The sequence below is a fragment of the Mustela nigripes genome, chromosome X, assembly GCF_022355385.1.
Source record: "Mustela nigripes isolate SB6536 chromosome X, MUSNIG.SB6536, whole genome shotgun sequence".
Taxonomy (NCBI): domain Eukaryota; kingdom Metazoa; phylum Chordata; class Mammalia; order Carnivora; family Mustelidae; genus Mustela; species Mustela nigripes.
Window position 1 is genome coordinate 100,957,327 of NC_081575.1, and position 25,681 is coordinate 100,983,007.

A 25,681-nucleotide genomic window follows, 5' to 3' on the forward strand; every position below is an offset into this window, starting at 1 on the left:
TCCAGTCCCATCCATGTTGCTACAAAAGTTGGGTATTCATCCTTTCTGATGGAGGCATAATACTCCATAGTGTATATGGACCACATCTTCCTTATCCATTCATCCGTTGAAGGGCATCTTGGTTCTTTCCATAGTTTGGCGACCGTGGCCATTGCTGCTATAAACATTGGGGTACAGATGGCCCTTCTTTTCACGACATCTGTATCTTTGGGGTAAATACCCAGGAGTGCAATGGCAGGGTCATAGGGAAGTTCTATTTTTAATTTCTTGAGGAATCTCCACACTGTTCTCCAAAGAGGCTGCACCAACCTGCATTCCCACCAACAGTGTAAGAGGGTTCCCCTTTCTCCACATCCTCTCCAACACATGTTGTTTCCTGTCTTGTTAATTTTGGCCATTCTAACTGGTGTAAGGTGATATCTCAATGTGGTTTTAATTTGAATCTCCCTGAGGGCTAGTGATGATGAACATTTTTCATGTGTCTGATAGCCATTTGTATGTCTTCATTGGAGAAGTCTCTGTTCATATCTTCTGCCCATTTTTTTATATGATTGCCTGTTTTGTGTGTGTTGAGTTTGAGGAGTTCATTATAGATCCTGGATATCAACCTTTTGTCTGTACTGTCATTTGCAAATATCTTCTCCCATTCCGTGGGTTGCCTCTTTGTTTTCTTCACTGTTTCCTTTGCTGTGCAGAAGCTTTCGATTTTGATGAATTAATTCAGATTATTCTCACTTATGTCATATTTTCCTATCTGTGTGTATGATCTAGACATTGATTTTTAAGAAGTTACTTGTCATACTTGTCCCTAAAGATTAAAATACAAAAAGAGGAGGTAATTTATCAAAATACAGCATATTTTTTTCATATGTCCACAAAAATAAATTCCTGTGAACATTCATTTTTATGTGAATACAGTTTAATCATTTGGGGTGAGGTCAGTTGCTAACTGGCTGTAACCACACTCCTTGCCATGGAATAAACAGCCTTATAAATGTTCTTCTTACACACTCTTTTAGATCAAATAAGCTTTTTAATCACAATAAACTTAATTTTTTTAGAATACTTTTAGGTTCACAGAAAAATTGAGCAGAAAGCACAGAGAATTCCCATATACCCTCTATCCCCACAGATGCCCATCCTCCCCCAAGTCATCATCTCATTTGTTAGAATCCTACACTGATACAGCATTATCACCCCAAAGTCTATGCTTTACATCAGGGTTCAGTTTTAATATTGTACAGTCTGTGGATTTTAACAAACATGTTATCTACCATCCTAGTATTCTATAGAATACTTTCATTGTCATAAAACCCCTCTGTAAACATCCATGTGTAAGTTTTCATATGGACACAAGTTTTTAGTTCATTTGGGTAAATACCAAGGAGCATACTGATCGCATAGTAAGAGTGTGTGTAATTTTATCAGAAACTGACAAACTGTCTTTCAAAGTGGCTGTATAATTTTGCCTTCCCACCAGCACTGTATGAGAATCCTGTTGTTCCACATCCTTGCCAGCATCTGGTATTGTCAGTGATCTGGATTTTGGCCATTCTTGTAGATGTATAGTGCTATCTCGTTTTTATTTACATTGCCCTTATAACATATGATGTGGAGTATCTATTCATAGGTTTATTTGTTATCTCTGTATCTTCAGTGAGGTGTCTCTTAAGGTCTTTGGCCTACTTTTTGTTTGACTTCTTAGTGTTGAGTTCTAAAAGTTCCTTGTATGTTTTGGGATAAAAGTAATTTACCAGATATGTCTTGCACAAATACTTTTCCTAGTCTGGATTCTCTTCTCATTCTCTTGATATTGTCTTTTGAAGAATAGGAATTTTTACTTTTAATGAAGTCCAGTTTATTAATTCTTTCCTTCATGGATCATGCCTTTGGTAATAGATCTAAGAAGTCCTCACCACACTCAACATTGTCTGGGTTTTTGCCTGTTTTCTTTTAGAAGTTTTTCATTTTACATTTAGGTATGTGGTCCATTTTGAGTTAATTTTTGCAAACTGTCTAAGGTGTGTGTGTTTAGATTTTTCCCTGAGCATGTGGATATCCAGCATCATTTGTCGATGTGTGGCCTCGTGCCAAGCATTAGGAAATGAGTCCTCTGTTACTATCATCTGGGAAAGATTGTAGAAAATAGGCACAACTTCTTCCTTAAATATAGACTTGAACAGTGAACCCATCTAGGCTTGATGCATTCTGTTATTGATCCAATATATTTAATAAATATGGGTCTATTCAGATTGTCTTTTTCTTCTTGTGTGAATAACATAACTTCAGTTCAATTCTGTCTTGTATGAATTTTGGAATTTTGCTTCTTTCAAAGAAGTAATGTTTTTTATTTAGATTATAAAAATTGAGAATATAGAGATATTTATAGTATTATTTGATTATCCTTTTATGTCCATGGAATCTCTGGTGAGGTCTTATCCTCGTGTTTTATGTTAGTAATTTGTGTCCTCTTTTTTTATTATTTTATTGGTTGTTATGGCTTAGGTGTATCAGTTTTACTGAAAGTTTTGCAGAACCAGCTTTTGGTTTTATTGTTTTTCTTTATCAGTTTCTTTTTTCATTGGTTTCTGCTTTAATTCATATTATTGATTTTTTTTAGTTTTTATTTAAATTCCAGTTAACACAGAGTGTAATATTAGTTTCAGGTGTACAATTTAGTGATTCAGTACTTCCTTACAACACCCAAAACTCATCATGACAAGTGCCCTCCTTAATCCCCCTTACCTATTTACCCCACCCCCCACCCTTCTCCCCTCTGGTAATCATCAGTTTGTTCCCCATAGTACAGAGTATGTTTCTTGATTTTTCTCTTTTTCCCTATGCCCCCCATGATCTTTTTTTAAAAGATTTTATTTATTTATTTGACAGATCACAAGTAGGCAGAGAGGCAGGCAGAGAGAGAGGAGGAAGCAGGCTCCCCACTGAGCAGAGGGCCCAATGCAAGGCTCGATCCCAGGACCCTGAGATCATGACCTGAGCTGAAGGCAGAGGCTTTAACCCACTGAGCCATCCAGGTGCCCCCTCGCCATGATCTTTTATTTTGTTTCTTAAATTCTTCATATGAGTGAAATCATGTGCTGTTTGTCTTTCTCTGACTTACTTCATTTAGCTTAATACTCCATAGCTCTGTCCATGTCATTCTTTTGATGGTTGAGTAATATTCTGTTGCACATAACACATCTTCTTTATCCATTCATCAGTTGATAGATATGTGTGCTCTTCCCATAATTTGGCTACTGTTGACTATGCTGCTGTAAACATCAGAGTGCATGTATCCCTTTGAATTTGTATCTTTTTATTCTTTGGGTAAATACCTAGTTCTGCAATTCCTGAGTGGTAAGGTATTCTATTTCTAACTTTTTGAAGAACCTCCAACCTGTTTTCCAGATTGGCTGCACCAATTTGCATTCCCACGCACAGTGTAAGAGGATTCCCTTTTTCTACATCATCACCAACACCTTTTGTTTCCTTTGTTGTGAATTTTAACCATTCTGATTGATGCAGTTTTGTTTGCATTTCCCTGATGATAAGTTATGATGAACATTTTCTCGTGTGTCTGTTGGTCATGTGTTTGGAAAAGTGTTTATTCATGTCTTTTGCCCATTTTTAATTGGGTTATTTGTTTTTTGGGTGTTGAGTTTGGTATGTTCTTTATAGATACTGAATGCTATTTATCAGATAGGTAATTTGCAGATATCGTCTCCCATTCTGTTGGTTGCCTTTTAGTTGTGTTTATTGTTTTCTTCTCTGTGTGGAAGCTTTTTATCTTGATGAATTCCTAGTAGTTTATTTTTGTTTTTGTTTATGTTGCCTCCAGAGGCATGTCTAGTAAAGAAGTTGGTATGCCCAAAGTCAAAGACATTGCTGCCTGTATTCTCCCTGAGGATTTTGATGGTTTTCTGTCTCACATTTAGGTCTTTAATCCATTTTGACTTTTTGTGTGTGGTGTAAGAAAGTGATCCAGCTTCATTCTTCTGCATGTTGCTGTCCAGTTTACCCAACACCATTTGTTGAAAAGACTGTCTTTTTTCTATTGGATAATCTTGCCTACTTTGTTGAAGATAAATTGATCATATACTTGTGGGTTCATTTCTACATTTCCTTTTCTGTTTATTTTACTTATGTGTCCATTTTTGTACCAGTACAATACTGCCTTGATTGCTGCAGCTTTGTAATATGACTTAAAGTCCACAATTGTGATGCCTCAAGTTTGTTTTTCTTTCCAAGGGTTGCTTTGGCTATTTGGGGTCTTTTGTGGTTCCATACAAATTTTAGGATTGTTCTATCTCTGTGAAAAATACAAGTGGTATTTTGATAAGTTTTGCATTAAGTGTGTAGATTCCTTGGGATAGTATCAACATTTTAACAATATTTTTCCAATCCATGAACATGGAATGTCTTCCCAGTTCTTTGTGTCACCTACAATTTCTTTCACCACGGTTTTACAGTTTTCAGAGTATAGATCTTTTACCTCATTGGTTAGGTGTATTCCTAGGTATCTTACTATTTTTGGTATAATTGTAAATGGGTTTGATTCCTTGATTTTTCCTTCTGCTGCTTCATTATTATTGATGTATATAAATGAAACCAATCTCTGTACATTGATTTTTGTATCCTGTGACATTAATGAATTAGTGTAACAGTTCTTACAAGCTTTTGGTGGATCTTTTGGGTTTTCTTTATAGAATATCATGTCATCTGTAAATGGTGACAGTTTGACATCTTCTCTGCCAATTTTGATGCCCTTTATTTGCTTTTGTTTTCTGATTTCTTTGTCTAAGACTTTCAGTAATATGTTGAACAATACTGGTGAGAGTGGACATCCCTGTCTTATTTCCGACTGTAGAGGAAAAAGCTCTTAGTTTTTCCCCATTGTGGATAATACTAACAGTGTATTTTTCACAGATGAACTTTATTATATTGAAATATGTTCTCTCTATCCCTAATTTGTTGAGGGTTTTTATTATGAATGGATGTTGTACTTTGTCAAATGCTTTTCCTGCATCTGTTGAAAGGATCATATGGTTATTATCCTTTCTTTTATTAATCTGGTATATCATGCTAATTGATTGGCAAAAAATGAACTCTACCAGTCCAGGAGGAAATCTCACTTGGTCATGGTAAATGATTCTTTTAATGTACTGTTGAAATTGGCTGTTAGTATGTTACTGAGAAATTTTACATCTGTGTTCATCAGGGATATTGGCCTGTAGTTCTCTTTTTTACTGGAGCGTTGCTCTGGTTTTTATATTTGGGTACTGCTGGTCTCATAGAATGAATTTGGAAGGTTTCCTTTTGTTTCTCTTTTGTTGAAGAGTTTGCGAAGAATAGGCATCAAATTTCCTTTAAATATTTGGTAAAATTCCCCTGGGAAGCCATCTGGTCCTGAATTCTTGTTTGTTGGGTAATTTTTGATGTACTGATTCAATTTCTTTGCTGGTTATTGGCCTGTACAAGTTTTCTATTTCTTCTTATTTCAGTTTCGGCAGTTTATATGTTTGTAGGAATTCATCCATTTCTTTTAGGTTGTCCAATTTGTTGGCATTTAGTTTTTCATAATATTCTCTTATAATTATTTGTATTTCTGTGCTATTGGTCATTTCTCCTCTATCATTTGTGATTTTATTTATTTTGGTCCTATCTTTTTGATACATCTGGCTATGGCTTTATCAATTTTATTAATTTTTTTCAGAGAACCGGCTCTAGTTTTGTTGATCTGTTCTATTGTTTTTTAATTTGCTTTCATTTATACTCTCAGATTTATTATTTCCCTTTATCTGCTGGCTTTAGGCTTCATTTGTTCTTTTTCTAGCACCTTTAGGGGTAAGTTTAGGTTGTTTATTTGAGATTTTCCTTGCTTCTTGAGGTAGACCTTGTATTGCTCTATACTTCCTTCTTAGGACCACTTTTGCTCCACCCCAAATATTTTGGACAATTATGATTTCATTTTCATTTTTTCCCATGTATTTTTTAGTTTTTTCTCTATTTCCTGGTTGATCCATTCATTGTTTGCTTCTGTTTTTTAACTTTCATGTATTTTCAGTCTTTCTAAATTTTTTCTTGTGGTTGACTTCAAGTTTCATAGCATTGTAGTAAAGAAAAATGTGTGTGGTATGATCTCACTCTTTTGTACTTGCTGAGGCCTGATGGGAGACCTAGTATGTGATCTGTTCTAGAGAATGCCCCATGTGCACCTGAAAGAAATGTATATTCTGCTGTTCCAGGATGAAGTGGTCTCACTATATCTGTTAAGTCCCTCTGGTCCAGTGTATCATTCAAAGCCACTGTTTCCCTTGTTGATCTTCAGCTTAGGTGATAAGTCCATTGCTCTAAGTGAGGTGTTAAAGTCCCCTACTATTATTGTATTATTATCAATGAGTTCCTTTATGTTTGTTAAAAATTGTTTTATATGGGGCCCCTGGGTGGCTCAGTGGGTTAAAGCCTCTGCTTTTGGCTCAGGTCATGATCCCAGGGACCTGGGATCGAGCCCCGCACCGGGCTCTCTGCTCGGCGGGGAAGAATTGTTTTATATATTTGGGTGCTCCCATGTTGGGTGCATAAATATTCACAATTGTTAGATCTTGTTGGATTGTCCCCTTTATTATGATGCAATATACTTCTTCATCTTTTGTGACAATCTTTGTTTTAAAGTCTAGTTTGTCCTTTATAAGTATTGCTGCTCCAACTTTCTTTTGATATCTATTTGCATGGTTAATATTTTTCTATCCCTTCACTTTAAATCTGCAGTTGTCTTTAGGTATAAAATGAGTCTCTTGTGGCAGCATATAGATGAATCTTGTGGGTTTTTTTAAAGTTTTTATTTATTTATTTGAGAGAGAGAAAGTGAAGACACAAGTTGGGGGAGGGGTTTCAGGAGCAGAGAAGCAGATGTTGCACTAAGTAGGGAGCCCAATGCTGGGCTCTATCCTAGGACCCTGGGATCATTACCTAAACTGAGGGCACACGCTTAACTGACTGACTGACCCAGGTGTCATGATGACTCTTATGTTTTTTTTATTGTTCTTGTTGTAGTTGTTTTAGATTTTATTTACTCAGAGCACAAGGAGGGGGAGAGGGAGAAGCAGACTCACCTCAGAGAGGGGATCCCAACTCGGGGCTCTATCCTAGGACCTGGAGATCAAGACCTGAGCCGGAGGCAGAGACTTAATCATCTGGGCCACTCAGGAACCCTCAGTCTTGTGTTTTTATTTTTTATTTTTATTTTTTTTTAATATCCATTTTGACACTCTGTGTCTTTTGGACAGTTTAGTGCATTTACATTCAGAGTAATTATTGATATATATTTATTACCATCTTACTACTTAGTTTGTTCTTGTGTCTGGAGATTTTTCCACTCATTGAGTCCCCTTTAATACTTCTTGTAGGGCTGGTTTAGCGGTCACAAACTCCTTCAGTTTCTGTTTTTCTGGTAAACTCCCCTCCTATTCTGAATGATATCCTTACTGGATAGATTATTCTCTGCTCCAGATTCTTACTATTCAGCATGTTGAATATATCATGCCGCTCTCTTCTTGCTTGCCAAATTTCTGTGGAGAGATCCGCAGCTAGCCATAGGGGTCTTCCCTTGTAAGTTAGGGACTACTTTTTTTGTGCTGTTTTGATTTTTTTTCTTTATCACTATTTTGCTAATTTAATTACAATATATCTTGGTGTTGGCCTGCTTTTGTTGATTTTTGATGGGAGTTCTCTGTGCCTCCTGGGTCTGGATGTTTGTTTCCTTCCCCAGATCAGGGAAGTTTTCAGTTATTATTGCCTAAAATAAATTTTCTGCCCACTTTTCCCTTTCCTTCATTTTCTGGGACTCCTATAATACAAATGTTAATATGTTTGATGGAGTCACTAAGTTCCGTAAGTCTATTCTTGTGTTCTCTTTTGTTCAGCTTCATTATTTTCCATTATTTCATCTTCTGTATCACTTATGCATTCTTTTGGTCTTCCAGCCTTGTGTTTATTGTATTAAGACTGTTTCCAACTTCAGTTACTGACTTTTTCATTTCACTCTGATTGTTTTTTAACTCTTTTCTCTCTGTGATAAGGGTTTCCCTAAAATCTTCTACTCTTTTCTCAAGTCCAGTGAGTATCCTTATAAGTGTTGCTTTAAATTCTCCATCAAGATGTTACTTAAATCTGTTTCACTTAGATATCTGGCTCTGACCTTATCTTATTCTTTCATGTGGGATGAATTCCTCCATCTTGGCATTTTGTCTAAGTCTCTGTCTTCTTCTTTGTTTAGAAAATCCCATTACATTTCTTGTTCCTGAGAGTAATTGCTTTATGAAGAGGTCATGTATTGTCCAGGTCCTGGTGCTTCAGGGAGTGTCTTCCATGTGTGCTGTGTGCACTCTGCTGTTGTGTTTTGACTGCTCTATCCCTCAGACCAGTCATCTGCAGAGGCTCTCCTTGCCTGTAGTGGGCAGTGTTTGGTTCCTGGACAGAATGTGGTGTGCTCTGACCTGCTTATGAAATGAGACCCCATACTACTTGCACTAGAACTGAAGGCCCACAGAACTTTCTGGTTGGGAGACATGGTCTGGGCAGGGGCTTCCTGTGGTCCTGTGGGGAAGGGGCCTGCCTGGCTAGAACTGAGGCAGGCTTTACGGAGAAGGACAGTACTGCCAAAACCAGGGGTGTGGGCCCTGGAGTAAGTAGATTAGGCAGCCAGGGTTTGTGCTGTGCTGTTTCCTGCTGGTGACTCTGTTTATGTTCAGAGGTGTGGGAGGGAAATGGCACCAACTAGCTCCTTTGTCCCCAGAGAGCAGTCTCCAAGCCCACTGCTCTCAGGGAAGTGTTCCAAGAAGTGTGAATAATCCCCGCCTCCCCCATGTGCTCCCTGTGTTTTGCAGATGCTGTTTCCACACTGTCTGCCTCCAGGTTATTTGCTTGCCTTTTCTCCAGGAGAAGAGCAGTGCCCTCTAGGCACTATTCCATCCAAGCCCACTGATTTTTAAAAGTCCAGCCTTAGGTACATGGTGTGGGCAAGGGCCTGTGCTGGTCTTCTGGGGGAGGGCCCTGCCACGCTGGAACTGAGGCAAGTCTTGCCAGTGCACAGAGGTGTGGGACATGGTGTAAGCAGGTTAGGCAGCCGGTGTCAGGGTTGAGCTGGTTTCTGCACGTGGCTCTGTGTTAATGATGAGGGGCAGGGCAGGAATTGGTGCCCATCAGCTCCTTTGTTCCTGGAGAGGCATCTCCCAAAACTCTGTCTCTCAGGGATGTGCCCCAAGATGAGCAAATCATCTGCCCCCTGTGTGCCCCAGGCTTTCTTCAAATCTCTGTTTCTATGCCCATCTGTCCCTAGGTTGTTTGCCTGCCTACTCTTCAGGAGTAAGGCAGCACCCTCTGGGTTCTATCCCAGCCAAGCTCACTGTTCTTTAAAACTCTAGTCTTCAAGCCCCTGGTAGCAAGAACTCAGGAAGATCATCTCCTCTCCTTTTCCCAGCCAGTAGCTTTGGGGAAATATCTTCCTTGTATATTCCCCCATGTTCTCCTCTCTCCCTTTGTCCCTCTCACCCTCACCCTTCTCTGCACCCAGGATTCCCTCCCCTCCACAGCACAGATGATCCACTTCTCTCTCAAACCACATCTCTGCACTTTCTACTTCTTTGATGTGGCTTCTTCTCTCCCTTTAGTTATGGAGTTTGTTCTGTCAGTCCTCAAGTTGATTTCTGAAGTACTTAGAATGATTTGATAGTTTTTAAGGAACGAGACAAGCCTAGGGTCCTCCTACTATGCAGCCATCTTAACTTTTCTCTTATTATTGCTTTTTTCCCTGCATATTTGGTGTTTAATTTATTCTCCCTTTCTAGTTTGCTAAAGGGAAGCTTAGATGACTGATTTTTAGATCTTTTTTTTTTTCTAATCCAACATATAGAGTCAATGCTATACAGTTCCCTTTCATTACTACTTTCAGTGCATCCCACAAATTTTGGTTAACTGTTTGTCTTTTTCCTTGAGTTTGAACTATTTTAAAATTTCTTTTATGATTTCTTCTTTGGCCCATATGTTACTAAGAAATGTGTTGTTTAATCCCCAGGTATGTTGTATTTGGCAGCTACCTTTCTGCTGTGGACTGCTAGTTTAATTCTCTTGTGATGTGTGGATAGATATTGTATGACTTCCATTCTTTTACATTTGTTGTGTTTTATGGCCAAGAATGTTGTTTATCTTGGTGCATGTTCCATGTGAACTTTAGAAGAATTTTTATTCTGTTGTTGGCTTAAGTAATCTGTAGATATCCATCATATCTACATAGTTGATGTGTTACTGAGTTTGTCTATATCTTATGGACTTTGGCCTGCTGGATCCACCCATTTCTGATAGGTGGATGTTAAAATGTCCAACTGTAATAGTGGATTTGTCTATTAATTCTTACAGTTCTGTCCGTTTTTGCTTCATGTATTTTGATGCTCTTGTTAATTGCATACATTTTGAGATTGTTACATCTTTTTGGAGAATGGATTTTCATCATGATCCACTGTCCCTCATTATGGATGATAACATTTCTTGATCTGAATTATGTTATATCTGAAGTTAATATATCTTACCTCTGTTTGTATTTGAGTTGTGTTAGCATGATACATTTTTCTCCAACCATTTACTTTTACAGCATATGTATCTTTATATTTAAAGTGAGTCTCTGGTATACAAGATAAAATCTTGTTTTTTAATCCTCTCTGACAATGTGTCTAGATCACTGACATTCAAAGTCCTTATTGATTACTTAGTTGGATCAGTATCTGTTACTCTTTTCTATTTGTTTCCCTTATTCTTTGTTCCTAGTTTTAACTTTCACTCTTCTTCGATTTTAATTGAGTATATTATATAAGTCCCCTTTACTTCCTCTCTTAGCATAGCATATCAGTCAAAACAAAATAAGCTTTGAGAGCTCTTTTAATTCTTTCAGGTTTTCATTTCTATATCTTCTTTACTATCATATTGTCTCTTCATTGTTTTTCAGAAGCTGTTTAAAGAGTTTTTAGAAATTGTTCTCTAAGGGAGAGTTGGAATCTATTATCTACTTGATTTCAAGAAGTGAAAATCTAAACAGTCTTGGTTTTAAAATTTTGAAGATTTTACTTATTTATTTGAGAGAGATAGAGAGAATATGAGAGGGGAGAAGGTTAGGGGGAGAAGCAGACAGAGCCAGGAGCCTGAGGGGGGACTCGATCCCAAGACTCCAGGACCATGTCCTGAGCCAAAGGCAGTTGCTTAACCAAATAAGCCATCCAGGTGGCCTTTAAATTATATTTTCAATGATCACTTCTTTGCAATAGGATAGTTTTATGGTCAGCCCTTAGCACATATTTGTGAGGCACTGTAATGGTTCAGGCTTCAGAGGCTGGCTTCATTATCTCTTCATGATTTGTAAGGAATAAGAGTATATCTTATTAATCATTCTCTCAAATTAAGGTAAAAATACTGTTCCTGAAGCGAATCTAAGGGAAAGGGAGAGGGGTTTTTACAGGACATTGGAGCTTAAAATTTTCAAACCATTATCTACTTGGAGGTGGATAGCAGAGATTTAAGTGATTTTTCTAGAATCAACTTGATTGTACCAGAGAACATAGACAGTCTTAGATCTCTTCCCTTATGCATGGAATAGGGGATGCTCTTGGATTTTTATCCCAGAAATTTAGAGAAAGAAAATTTACCTGGAACTTTCTCAGTCAAATGGATTCTTTAATTTGAGTTCTGGAGTTTTCAAGTTAAGACCAGATACATAGGCTAGTCACTTTTTTATTTGTTAGGAATTAATCCTACTTATGTGGTTTGCAACAAATGTGTGTTTTATTTTAACCCTCATCCTTGAAGCCTATGAATATCAAGAATGTTAGAAAATACCACAGGAAATTATTTAAATTGAACTCAGAAGATGTTCAGTGGCCTAAATAATAAGCAATCAGAAATAAACAGGATTTTAATTTCTTCTAAATGTTCAAGCATGTAATTTTTAAATGCCATTTTAAAATCTTAGCTATTTGATAGCAATTGAGTTCTAATTGCTCAAAAGTATGTTCCAACACAGTTATTAAAGAAATCAGTGATTGCCTGAGGTAGGTAGATATAATTTAAATCTATACAAATTAGTTATCATTGATCTGGTTGACACTCAGTACAGTTTTAATTCTTCTTGTTTATTAGCCAAAGGCAGTTTGCATGCATTTATAATCATGACTCATGATGTGCTCCAATTGCTTTTTTAAACAAATGACGTTGATTAATATTGTCTAGGAATCATTTCTGTTTTACATTTGGTATGTTTTACATACTGTTTTACATACTGGTATTTTGAAGGCAAAAACCATATCTTGACAGTTGATCTTTGAAAAGAAGTTGCTTTAAAAACTGAACTTTGTATTTAATACAACATATGATGATTTTTGGAGAAATGTTCCTATCAGTTGACATAATTGAACTTTTTTGGTGTTTAATTTGGATTTCTTTATTCAGGAAGGTACCCTTCTGTTTGTAATTCATTTGTCATACATTCATTAGAAGTGCCTCTTGAAAAGTAGTTAAAGCAACTTTTTCGATTGATGGTAATTGAGGAGGTGATGAAGCATGGTTTCTGGAGGTTGCATACATATAGTTTTCTAACTTTTTCCCTGAACCCATTATAAAACACTGCAATATTGATTCATCTCTGAAACTTAGGATAACTAAGGATGACATCTAGACCCACAGGCTGAGGGCATTAAAGAACTTTTAAGTAAATATAAGTCCCTCCTTCCATCTGTACTAAGGGTTCTTAACACAAGGACTACTGGGTATGGACTAATGAGTACAACATGGCTTTGGAGTTTGAGAAAGTAGATTGATATTCCAGCTTGTTCTTGACAGTTGAATCAATTCGCCTTGCTTTTTTAATATATAGTCTGGGATCTCTGTTGTTTCTGTCTCATAAGGATGTTGTAAAGATAGAGATAAAATGTAATGGCCAAAACTTTTCTTCTGATAGGAAAAGCAGACATATAAACTAGTAACTATAATGAAATCAGTATAGAACTGAAAACACTGCACTACAGGAGCAACAGAATGGTTAGTTTTTATATAGGGATAATTATTACTTTTTATTTTGCTGCAGTAATGACTACATGAGGTCTATAAATTTTTAAGTGTTGAATACAATGTTTCTGATTATAGCCACTATCTTGTACAGTAGATCAGCAGTGCTTATTCATCTTGCTGACACTGAAACTTTATACCCATTGATTACAAACTCCCCATTTCCCCCTCTGCCCAGCCACAGGAAACCACCATTCTATTATTTGAATCTGTGAATTTGACTATTTTCAATACCTCATATAAGTGAAGTCATACAGCATTTGTCCTTCTATAACTTAATTCACTTAGGATAATGCCCTCAAGTTTCATTCATGTTGTAATGTGTGTCAGAATTTCTTCCTTGTTAAAGCCAAATAATATTTCATTGTATGTATATACCACACCTTTAAAAGAATTTTTCATCTGTTTCCACAACTTGGCAACTATGAATAGTACTGCAGTGAACATGGGGGTGCTCATATATCTTGTTGAGATACTGACTTTAATTATTTTGGATAGATACCCTGAAGTGGGATTCCTGGATTATATGTAATTAATTTCCAAGAAGTTGGAAAGTGAATGAAGTGATAAATGATGTTTTACTGGTAGAACTTGGTTATTTCTGATAATCACAAGTTCAGCATAATTGTGCCCTGATTTGAATTTTAGCTAAGATAGTTGGTTTGCTTGTAGGAGTCAGGAATATTCAGGTTTGATGTTAATTTGATGGAATTTTCATTTATTCTAGTATCTTTTCTCTGTACATTCAAGATAATGTGCAATTATTACCTACACAAAACTAACTTTCTGCCTAATGCAAGCCTTAAGGTCCTTCTAAGCCTTAAGTTTTCCAAGGGCTTTTAATCAGTTTTTTTTTTCCTTTGTAGACAGATTAACTAGAAATTAGGTATAAGAAAAATTAAATGCATTTGTTGAACCTAACTTCGATTTCTCCAACCACAAATGTCATAATGGTCTTCCACTAAGAATCCACGTAATATGACTTTCATGTTGCTTCCTTTCACCATCAGTTTTTCATAACTTTCTGGCACATAATATTTAAACATTGCTGATAGCTAAACGAGTTTTAAAAATGCATGTATAGAGACAAGGTTGGGCACGAATGTTTGAAATAAAAGGGGACAGGATGATATATAAAGAAACTTGAAGAAGAGAATGGCGTTTAAGAACAGAATTAGGGTAGAAGTAACACAATTTAGTTATAATAGATGAAATCTACCCTCAAAACATCTTAATTTTAATCCTACTTGTTTATTAGCTGAAGGTAGTTTCCATACAATTATAATCACGAATCATGATGTATAATTGCTTTTAAAAATGGCATTGATTAATATTGATTTTAAAATGTTTCCTTTTTTACAATGTATTCATTAGCATTTTAAAGATAAAACAGTATTTTGACTATTATTTTTATCAATAAAGTACTTAAAAACCTGAACTCTTACATTTTGCCATAGTGCTTAATATGTGTGTTAGTACAAATAGTACAGAGGCCAGGGTCTGTCAATAAGGTAGTTAAAGTTATAACAGAATTTAAAGGACACATGTATATAATAATGAGTTCACTTTGCCACTTGTTTCAAGATCAATCTCAACCATTCTGGTGTCTTCCTTTTTTTTTTTTTTAAATAGTATTTGTGTAATAGGTTTAATACTGTGGAGTTGTGATGTGGAGGAAAGGAGGTAATGTGTGCAAAAGCGAGGGGAGACAAATAAAGCACAGGTAACGTCACCATGACTACACTAAGGCCCCAAGAAGAAAATAGTGTAGGCTTTGCAGAGACAAGTATTTCGACCTCCACAATCTCCTAGCTGCAATACTTCAATTGCCTCTCCTCTACTTTGTCAAAATGCTTTCATTCTTTACAGAAGGTAAATCAGATACCATCTCTTCTGCTGAATTTTCATTGTGCTTACACTTAATCCAAGCTCTGTTCTCACTTCCAAAGACTTAAATTGTCTGCTTCTACCTATCCCTTTGACCTCACCCCCACTTTTCCCTCTTGTTCACTGTACTTGAGCAAAACTGGCCTCTTCTTTTGTTCTTACAAAGTACCAGGTCATTACCCCCTTTTGGCTTTTTGTGTTAAGGTATACATCTGATGGGATGCTTTTCTGGTTGTATGTGTGTTGTTTCTTCTCATTTAGAGCTGTCATGTTCTTAGAGGGGCTTTTCATGACCATCTCTTCTGAAATAGCTACTCTATAACTATGAAATCTCCCTATTTACTTATATGGACAGCAAGTAGGACTAATGGGTATTTCCTCAATTCTTTATTTATTGATAGATTATTTGATTTTTCTTTGCTCATTAAAATGTAAGCTCCATGAGAAGAGGGATTTTTTTCTATCTTGTCTACCACTGTAAACCAGAACCTGGAATAGTATTTGTCACATAGGAGATATTCAATTTATATTTATTAAATGAATAAATTAATATTGGATGGATTAAAATAGCTGTTTAAAGATTCATCACCCGGATCAACCAAATTTAGAAAGCAAGCCTATTAAGCCCAAGGGGTTACTGCAATAATCCTAGTATAAGGTGATTATAATCTGGAACATTGATTCTTAATCCTTTAATAAACTAATGAAAATTAATAGTGTTGCTTTATGAACTCACATAGGTATATATAAAATTATGTACACTTTCTATGGATTCACAGATTCGCTATCACTTCCCCATAACTCCATGGACCCTTGAATGAAAAACCCCAGTCTACATACTCTACTTCTATGTACTGGGTATATAAAGTAGAAGACAAATTAGAAGGATATTTTAAGAAAAATTAGCATTCATATTTTCAGATTACTAACTTGAGGGACAATGGAAAGAATGATGTCATTAAAATACCAAATTGACAAATGTAGGTGATATTAAGATGACAGTTTTGGATTTTGTGACCCATTGGCAATTAGAACTAGCTGTAATTTTTGTAGAAGTCAGAACTTATTTATTTATTTGACAGAGAGATCACAAGTAGGCAGAGAGGCAGGCAGAAAGAAAGGCAGCAGCAGGCTCCCTGCTGAGCAGAGAGCCCAATGTGAGGCTCGATCCCAGGACCCTGAAATGATGACCTGAGCCGAAGGCAGAGGCTGAACTCACTGAGCTACCCAGGCACCCCAGAAGTCAGAACTTTTAATGCAGGTTTAGATAGTAGAATAATAATGAATGGAATCCTGAACTTTGTGCTTTTCAAAGGAGTTGGTATCCAGATAATCATACATTTGGGGGATAAGAAAAGAAAGAAGCACAATTGAAGGAGTAAGTAAGAACTCTAAAAAGTAAGATGGAATTAGGATAATACATTACCAAAAAAATGACAGACAGGGGAATTGAAACACTGTGAGTGTCTATGTCATCTCAGAACCTGGACACATACAGAATGAACTGAATTAACTGGTTTCATGGACCAGTAGGTCTGAAGGCATTGTCTCAGATGGGCTAGAAAGCAAAAGTATTTGGAATTCTGGAGGGGCAAGATGGTTCCAAGAAGTTTGTGGATAATTGAGGGAAAGAGAAAACTGAAGATGTGTGTTGATTCAAAGCAAAGTGGGGTGAGCTTATTAATAAGTAAAATCCAACAAGAGTCAAGCATAGAGGAGGAAAGACAACAGACCCAAGGAACAGAAATATGGATATAAGCTTGATTCTAGTCACCTTTCTATTTTGAGCCTCTTTTCTCCTTTTGGTTGTATTTAGAAGATTCCAAATACTGAATATAAGAATCATGAGTTTGGAAGCTCCATGATACTGAGTACAGAAAGAATGGTGTTTCAACTGGGAAAATGGGATGGCCTTCAATAAGGTAAGTTTAGTGTGGTATAAGATGGAAAAAGTAGGCGTGTTCCTACAGGTTCTTTAAATTGCTATTGCTGTATAACAAATGAGTTACAAGTCTTCTAGAAATGGTGTAGTAGGTAATTAAACTTAATCTGATAACTGAAAATAACGTACAGGGCAAAAATACTGAACATACCTTCTTGAAGGCCAACAATATCTGATTGAAGTGAAGGACAGAGACCAAAAGGCATAAATTTTTTGTGTCTTTTATTCCCCTTTGGATAGCAACAATTAGAAAATAAATTTTAAAAAATATTTTTGAAAGATGATATCCAAATGGCTGATAAACATATAATCTGGGATTAAAAACTCCTTCAGTCATCAGTAAAATGTAAGTTTAAATATGGTATACTGCTGCAGAATAGCTAATATTAAAATTATAGTACAAAAATCTTAGCAAAATGATATAAAAAGCCAGAATTCTGTATTTTGGTCTTTGTCACTTGAGAAAATATTTTAGCTTTATTACCTAGCAATTCAACTCAAGAAACACACCTTTAAAAATGTACACATGTGCTTACCAGTACACATGAGAGTGGATGTTCATAGACATTATCCATTATATTAGTAACTGGAGACAGCAGAAACATTCATCAATAGTAGAATGGATAAAAACCTAAATTTTTGCATGTTTGCTCAGTGGAATACTACAAAGTAATGAAAAGGAGAATTACAAACACATGTAGCAACATAGATGAAAAATAGATACAATGTTGAATGAAAGAAAGAAGATAGCAAGATATGTGGTATATAATAATACGGATATATATTTCAAAGTACAGGAAAATCTAGGGATGTACTTGTATAAAGTGTAAAGAAAAATAAGAATGTAATTCTTAGGAAAATCAGGAAGGTGATTACCTGTGAGCAAGACAGAATGAAATGTGGCCCAGGAGGGGGTATCTGTATAGTGGTAATGTTCTAAATTTGGATTGGAGAGTGGTTCCATGAGCATTTGCTTTATGGCATATAACGGAGCTGTAGGTTTTTGTGCAGTTTTTTACATGTGTGTTATATTTATGATAAATTTTTTAAGGGAAGCTAGATGAAAATGTGTCATCATGTATAAAAAAATGAAAAATTATCTTGAGGGACCAGCATCCTTTTCTCTTATATTTAGTGAAAACTTAATCTATTTCCAGAACTAGCAAAGGGAGCTTGAGAACAAGCAGAAATCTGGGGGTTATAAATGTCTCTATTTTACAGATGAGAAAATGAGGTTTAGTAGGTTTGAATATAAGCTCAATGTGACATAACTAGATAGAACAGAGAATCAGATCTGCTCACTAGGAATATGGATTTTTTTTTTATAATTCCTTATCCTTGAAAAAGTATTTATTTCTCAAATCTATTCCTGTTATAAATAGGTATTTTTAAAAGAATTTTAAAGACACGCTTTGGGGGTAATTTTTCTTTAGAACTTTTTTCCATTAGAAGTTAATGCCCTTTAGAATGTGACTAGCCTAGTCAGTTAAGCATCTTACTCTTGATTTCTACTGAGGTCATGTTCTCAAGGTCGTGAGATTGAGCCCCAGGTTGGGCTCGCACTGGATGTGGAAACTGCTTAGGATACTCTTCCTTTCCTTTTGCTCCTCCACCAACCCTTTTCTCTCTCAAAAAAAGTTATTGCACATCATAAAATGTCTTCACCTGGCAAATCTCTTCAGAATTAAAGGATGTGCAAACTGTCAAATGATGCATATGGGTTAAATATGGACTTTTATTTATTTATTTATTTTTAAAGATTTATTTATTTAAGAGAGCATGAGCAGAGGGAGATGAAAACAAGAAGACCCCTGCTAAACAGGGAACCCAAGACAGGGTTCAATCCCAGGACCCTGAGATCATGACTCAAGTCAAAATCAAGAGTCGGATGCTTAACCGATTGAGCCACCCAGGCACCCATAAGTATGGGCTTTTAATTAAATAAGTGGATGAGTCAGTATTTCTGTTCACATGAAAGGACAAGATTTCACATCTAACACTTATTAAATGTATTACTTCGTATACTAATTAGCAGTGATTTATTATTAAATATAATGGGAGGATGTGTGCAAGGCATGCATGTGTACATGGCATCATTTTATAATTGAAAGATTTCCTACAGTACACATGGAAAAGGCATATGAGTTAGAGATGGTTTTATCATTGTTCACATGTGAAACCAACAGAAGAATGAAAGTATTAATATGTCTAATTCATTAAAAATATTTATCCAGTGCTCAGTAATGCAAGTTTAAAAGAATTATATTAGCAGTGTTTACAAATTAATGATGAGATGTTTGCATTCTGGAAATAAAGGTTCTGTTATATTGCCAGTTTGTGATTTAATCCTGGTTCTCTGCATGAATCTTTGTTTCTTATTATTCTAAAGTCATCTTTATTATGTGTGTATTCATCTGTTAAATAATAATAAATTAGTGGCAAAAGCTAGAGCCATGGGTGGGGGAAGATAAACACATCCAGCGGTGGTATTAATACTCTTGGTTTAAAGGACTGTTTTCATCTGCCAAGTTTTGATTGTCCTGAGTACTTAGATGTATTGCTGCCTTTCATCATGCCAGAAAATGTGGAATTCTTCATTTCTTTGTTTTCCTTGGCTTTCACAACAACCCTTGAGATTCATTGTCAATCTGACTGGCATCTTCCATATATTATGGCACCTAGAATTAAGCATAATGCTTTCAGAATAATATGTTTATTCAGTTTAGAATTTTACCTCATTCTAAATGGAGATCTCATAATTACATTGTTCAACAGTTTGTCACAGTGCTTGGAGGAATACCTTAGCAAATTAAAGGGAAGACTAAAATGTATTTCATTATTTAATGATACACTTTCTACTAATTCTTCCTTATTATGAAATCAGAAAAAGTTTTTCTTGTGAGATTTGTGATCAGAATAAGATCAACAGAAATTGGACAATGGCTCATGCAAGCAACTGGAGGCAATATAGAAAAGTACAAGATATGTTGTTTGCCTTTAATAGATTTATAATTCAGTTAGAAATGGAGAAATATTATAATAGGACACAATATTTAATAATTCATGTTTATTGTAACAAAGTTGTAAAAGCCTCATATTTCAGTATTGGTGTTAAATCTTATACCTGAATTTCATATGCATTCTAAATTTTAAATGCAAATACAAATAAATAGGAAGTAAGCCAAGTTTCATCTTTTCTTGGTACATCTATCAAACTGTCAGTTACTAAAATTCTTAGTTGATTGGTAGAATGAGATATAGAAACTGCCATTTTATAATTTTTGTCTCTTCTGAGGGCTTTTTTGACTTATTCTAAGATTAAAGATTGTTTTCATTAAAAAAGGAAAAAGCATTTCTTATATTTTCATATTTATGAGTACGTGCAATATGTTTCAAAAGGGAGACTATTGAATTGGAAAGAACTCCTAATTAACATGTAATTTTAAATTAAAATTTGGTAATGAAGTGTCATCTATTTTTCAGGGGTAGAAATTGTTGATTTTTTTTATTGATGATATGTTCAATTTGTGATGATATCCTGAACTTCATGCTTGTATAAATGGGAGTTACTCAAAATATGCCATTAGTTTTAAAATACAAATATTTCTACTGGAATATCTCTAAATCTACACTAAACGTATTTCCATAAGTATGTTTATTAACAAAAATGACTACTCATCTTCCAAACTCTAGAAAGCAAAAACTTTAAGAAAGCAAGTATTGAAAACAATTTCTAGAGCTCACATTCATGAATACTTTGAAATTAGACATTCTAAAACAAAAATTCACAAATTCAGGCCCTAATTGTTTGCAGTTGACATTTCTTTCTAGGTGAAAAATTTGATTCTATAATTTCCATGATACCGAAATAAAAGAGTTTTAATAAATTTGCATTGAAGTGTGAAAGTAGGTCTCAAGAAAACAGAGTAGTCACTTCTCTAATTTGACTGGAAATGAATTTGAATTTTTCAGTTTTTCTCCTATCAGTGTGTCAGAAATATATTTTTTCCCAAATCAGCAAATATCTTCAGTAAATTTCTTCAATTTTAAACAGGAACATCAGAATAAAGGGGAAAAAACAACATGAAGAATGTACTTTTCTCTTGAACATGCAGCTGCAAATGGAAAATATCTGCCCTACATAATAAAAGGGTGGCAGCATCAGTATACCCTCTCCTAGGCAAATGAACAGGAATGCTGGGCCCAGCAACCTCCCTGCAATCATTCAACAAATAATATTGATGGCCTGCCATGTATGCAGCACCTGCTTTTGAGGCAGTAGAGGACACTCAGAAATATAATACCCAGTCCTTTTCAATAAGAAGTGTCAATCTAGACTGGGCATAAGTCAGGACAGTGGATGATAAATCACTGTACAAGAATGAATAATAAAACTAGACAGCAATATAAAAAATGACTGTGAACACTATGTGATAAGTGATAGAGGATGTATGTACTCTAGAAACTCCAAGAAGGAAAATACCATTCTTGGCTAGTTAGACGTTATGATCTTAATGCCAGTAGCCAGCCAATTCTGGAACATTGGCTTAATATTTGTTATATATAGTTATTTGAAAGCATATGTGTCATTTATTTCTTTGTAGACATAGAGTTTGATTAAAAACAAAAATATATGATGTGATATAATAATTAACAGAACTTACCTCTGTGTTTTGTCAAATTACTGGGTAAAAGTATTTTACAAGGTAAAATACAAGGAAAATGTGTTTTTTATCTTTACTACCTTGTTTGGATTATTCAATTATCTGGAATTATGGAAATGCCATTTTATTTTACTGATCTCAGTATCTCTTTTATTTTGGTAATAACTTTTCAAATATACTTAAAAGAGAGTTGAGATGAACACATTAAGGTAGAAAAATCTACATGGTGCTAGATTCCTAATTAAGGAATGTGATTCTTATTTTTGGAGATGTCTCTAATAAAGGTGTAGGATGTAAATTGTTATATTCGTCCTCTCTTTCTCTCACATCCACACTCTATGCCTTTTCTTTGAAAAGCCCAATTTTATATATCTATAGAGATAAGTTTTTTTTATTGATTACAAGTGTTATAAGTACTCACCATCTATAAACTAGAGTAGAAATGTCTATATTTCATTATACATTTATTCTTACCCTCCTACAGAAGTTTAATATCATAAGCAAAGCTACTAATAATCCCTGCTTATTTATTGCAAGAAAAATTTTGTTAAAAATTCCAAACTATTTTAAACTATTTGCTTAAAAAGATAAGTGCTAAAGAAATCTGCGTCATCAACATTTCCAGACATGGAGCTTTATAATTTTTTTTATCTCTTTTAAAACTCATGCCACTTTTCCTTTAATTTGGATGTTAGAGGATGGTGGCCTTGGCTCATAATCAGATGTAAATTAATAGAGCCTTTGTCAAAATTGGGAAGTTAGAGAAATAGAACTGCTTGTAATAGAGAAGTGGCTTCTGCATTTCAGAGAAAATTAAAGTCAAATTAAACACCCTTCAGATATTTAGACTAAAGGAATTTATGTCTTTCCTGCAGAGTGTGTCAATCCTGGGCTTGAGGAAGGGTAGACCTAAGGCTTTTTGTTCAGATATAATAGAGACACAGTCATCATTCTTAGTCTAAATTCTACCTACAAATGCTTACAAATTACATGATCCATTACTTTTTAGTTAACATGCCCAGCCTTTGTTTTTGCATTTATAAAAGGAAGAAAAGTTGCCCAAATCTCAGGGTTTATTGAAAGAGTTAATTACATAAAAGAAAAATAACTCCATTTGTTCATTTATTAAGCAGATGTTTGCAGTGCTTCTTGGAGGCACAGTGATAGAAAAAAGACATGGTGTCTGTTATCAAGGATAGGACCATTAGATGAGAAAGTAAATGTCACTTCACACGAATGGATAAAGAAAATGGAGTATACACATACAGCGGGATATTATTTGGCCTTAAAAAAGGAAAATTATGGGGGCACCTGGGTGGTTCAGGTCATGATCTCGGGGTCCTGGAATCAAGTCCCGTGTCAGGCTCTCTGCTCAGTGGGGAGCCTGCTTCCTTCTCTCTCTCTCTTTCTCTGCCTCCCTCTCTGCCTACTTGTGATCTCTCTCTGTCAAATAAATAAATAAATACATATTTTTTTTTTAAAAGGGAAATTATTGGCGCCTGGGTGGCTCAGTGGGTTAAGCCACTGCCTTCTGCTCAGGTCATGATCTCAGGGTCCTGGGATCGAGTCCCGCATCCGGCTCTCTGCTCAGCGGGGAGCCTGCTTCCTCCTCTCTCTCTCTCTGCCTGCCTCTCTGCCTACTTGTGATCTCTCTCTGTCAAATAAAAAAATAAAATCTTTAAAAAAAAAAAGGGAAATTATGCCATACATAACATCATGAATAAACCTGAAGGACAGGTAAGGCATGCTTCTATTTATATGAACTATCTAAAATTAGTCAAACTTACAGAATCAGAGAGTAAAATACTGGTTGCAAGGGGCTTGGGGGAGTAGAATACGGGGAGTTCAGTGGGTAAGAAGTTATAGTTATGCAAAATGAGTAAGTCTTAGAGATCTGCTCTACAGCATAAAGCCTATATTTAACAGCACCTTGATGCGCATTTATAAAATTAAGGAGTGTAGATCCCCTTTTAAATATTTGTAACACACATATACACACACACACACACACACGCACACACACACACACAAAGGGTGGGAAGAGACTTTGGTGGTGATAGATATGTTATCTTGATTGTGGTGATAGTTTCACAAGTGCATGTCGATGTTCAAACTCATACTGTATATGTTAAACATGTGCAGTTTTTATATAATAATTATACATTGAAATTTAAAAAGTGAAACAAAAAAGATAGATGAGTGAGTATTCTGCTAGATGAAATGATGTAACAGTAAAAGGTAATTGTTTAAGAGCACCCAGGTATTTAATTATAGTTGTTCACAGAGACTAAGGGAGACTAGGTTACTTGCATATTCTTTAATAGCTTCATTGGAAGATAAAATACATACCATAAAATACAATAAAAATTGTACTAAAATTAGATTGTACTATAACATGGTGCATTTCCATCACTTGGAAAAGAAACTTTATGCCCATTTATGTTCACTCCCATCCCCACAACCCCCAATCCCAGGCAGTCACTATCTATTTTCTGTCCCTAGAGATTTTTCTTTTATGCATATTTCTTTTTTTATGTATATTTTCCTTTAAGCATATCTGTTCTAGATAAAGTATGAGACCCGACTGTGGAAGACCAGGGCTGGCAGAGACCCTGGTTAAAGGGAGTATGACTCACACATTCTCCTGTGAAGACCCAGACAGAGACAGGACTGAGGACATTTACCAAGTCATTGAGCTCTGAGCTACTCATGAGCTGAACCAGCCTGGGTAGGACCCCCGGGTTGACCACTTGGCTGATGCGCTCGCTGGAGCCATCAGTGAGGTAAGACAGGGCCCAGCAGGTGTCCCAGAGAATTTCGCTGTCTTGGTGCTTCAGGAGGTGGGACAGGACAGGCAACATCTGCTTCACGGCTTATAATACACTATAATACATAGTCTTTGTGTCTACCTTCTTTCACTTAGCATAATGTTTTTGAGTTTCATCCATGTATCAGCTCTTTATTCCTTTTTATTGTCAAATCATATTTCATTGTCTGGGCCTTCATTTTTTAATGTATCTCACAAATTTTTAAAAAATGAAGTGTCAGGGCGCCTGGGTGGCTCAGTCATTAAGCGTCTGCCTTTAGTTCAGGTCATGATCTCTGGGTCCTGGGATCGAGGCTCATCTCGGACTCCTTCCTTGAAGGGGAGTCTGTTTCTGCCTCTGCCTGTTGCTCCCCCTGTTTGTGTTTCATTTCTCACGGTCTCTCTCTGTCAAATAAATAAATAAAATCTTTAAAAAAGTACACATATTCTAAAAAAAGAAAAAAAGAGAGGTGCTGAAGAGTGATAACAAAAACCATAGTATAATTTAAATTCTTAGTTACAACAAATTAATATATTTGCATAGAAAGATTAAAATTTTTATCTCTCTGAATAAATATACTTTGTCTTATATCAAAAGTCTAAAGGTGAAGTCTAAACCCCCCACCCCCTGAATACACATACTATGATACTTGATTAGTTAGTTAACATTTAACCAGTGATTAGTGAAAGTCTATAACCAGTATAAATGCTTTACAGAATTGATAGCTTTTAATCTTCACAAAGAAGTTGACTCTGAAATCAGCCTGCCTCAGTATCAGTGCTGGTCACTGATCAAGTGTGTGGTTTGGGCAAGGCACTTTAGTATCAATTCTTTAGTATACACTCTTTAAGAATGAGAATAAAAATAGAATCTAGGAATGGGTTTATTGTGAAGGTCAAATTATGTATACTTAAGAATTCTTGGGACTTAGTACAATTTTAGTGTTAGCTGCTATTAGTAGAAAAGGAAATTGAAGCTCAGGAGTGTTGAGTAACTTTACTTCGGTAACACTACAAGTAAGTACTATGGCTGGGATTCAAACATAGGCATTAGCACTCCAGACACCAACCACCTCCCATGTGATGGAGAAGAACCTAGAGTCCAGATCGTAGATATGAAATTTTTTTAATTTAATTTAATTTTTCTTCAGTGTTCCAAAATTCATCATTTATGCACCACACCCAATGCTCCATGTAACACGTGCCCTCCTTAATACCCACCACCAGGCTCACCCCAAACCACAACCTCCTCCCCACCAAAACCCTCAGTTTGTCTCT

At 35.7% G+C, this 25,681-nt stretch overlaps 1 pseudogene; it reads right to left on the reverse strand.

Moving 5' to 3' along the window:
* The window catches only part of LOC132007193 (ferritin light chain-like), a 26,792-nt pseudogene extending 2,334 nt beyond the window's left edge, over positions 1-24,458 (reverse strand).
* Positions 24,459-25,681: the final 1,223 nt, after the last annotated feature.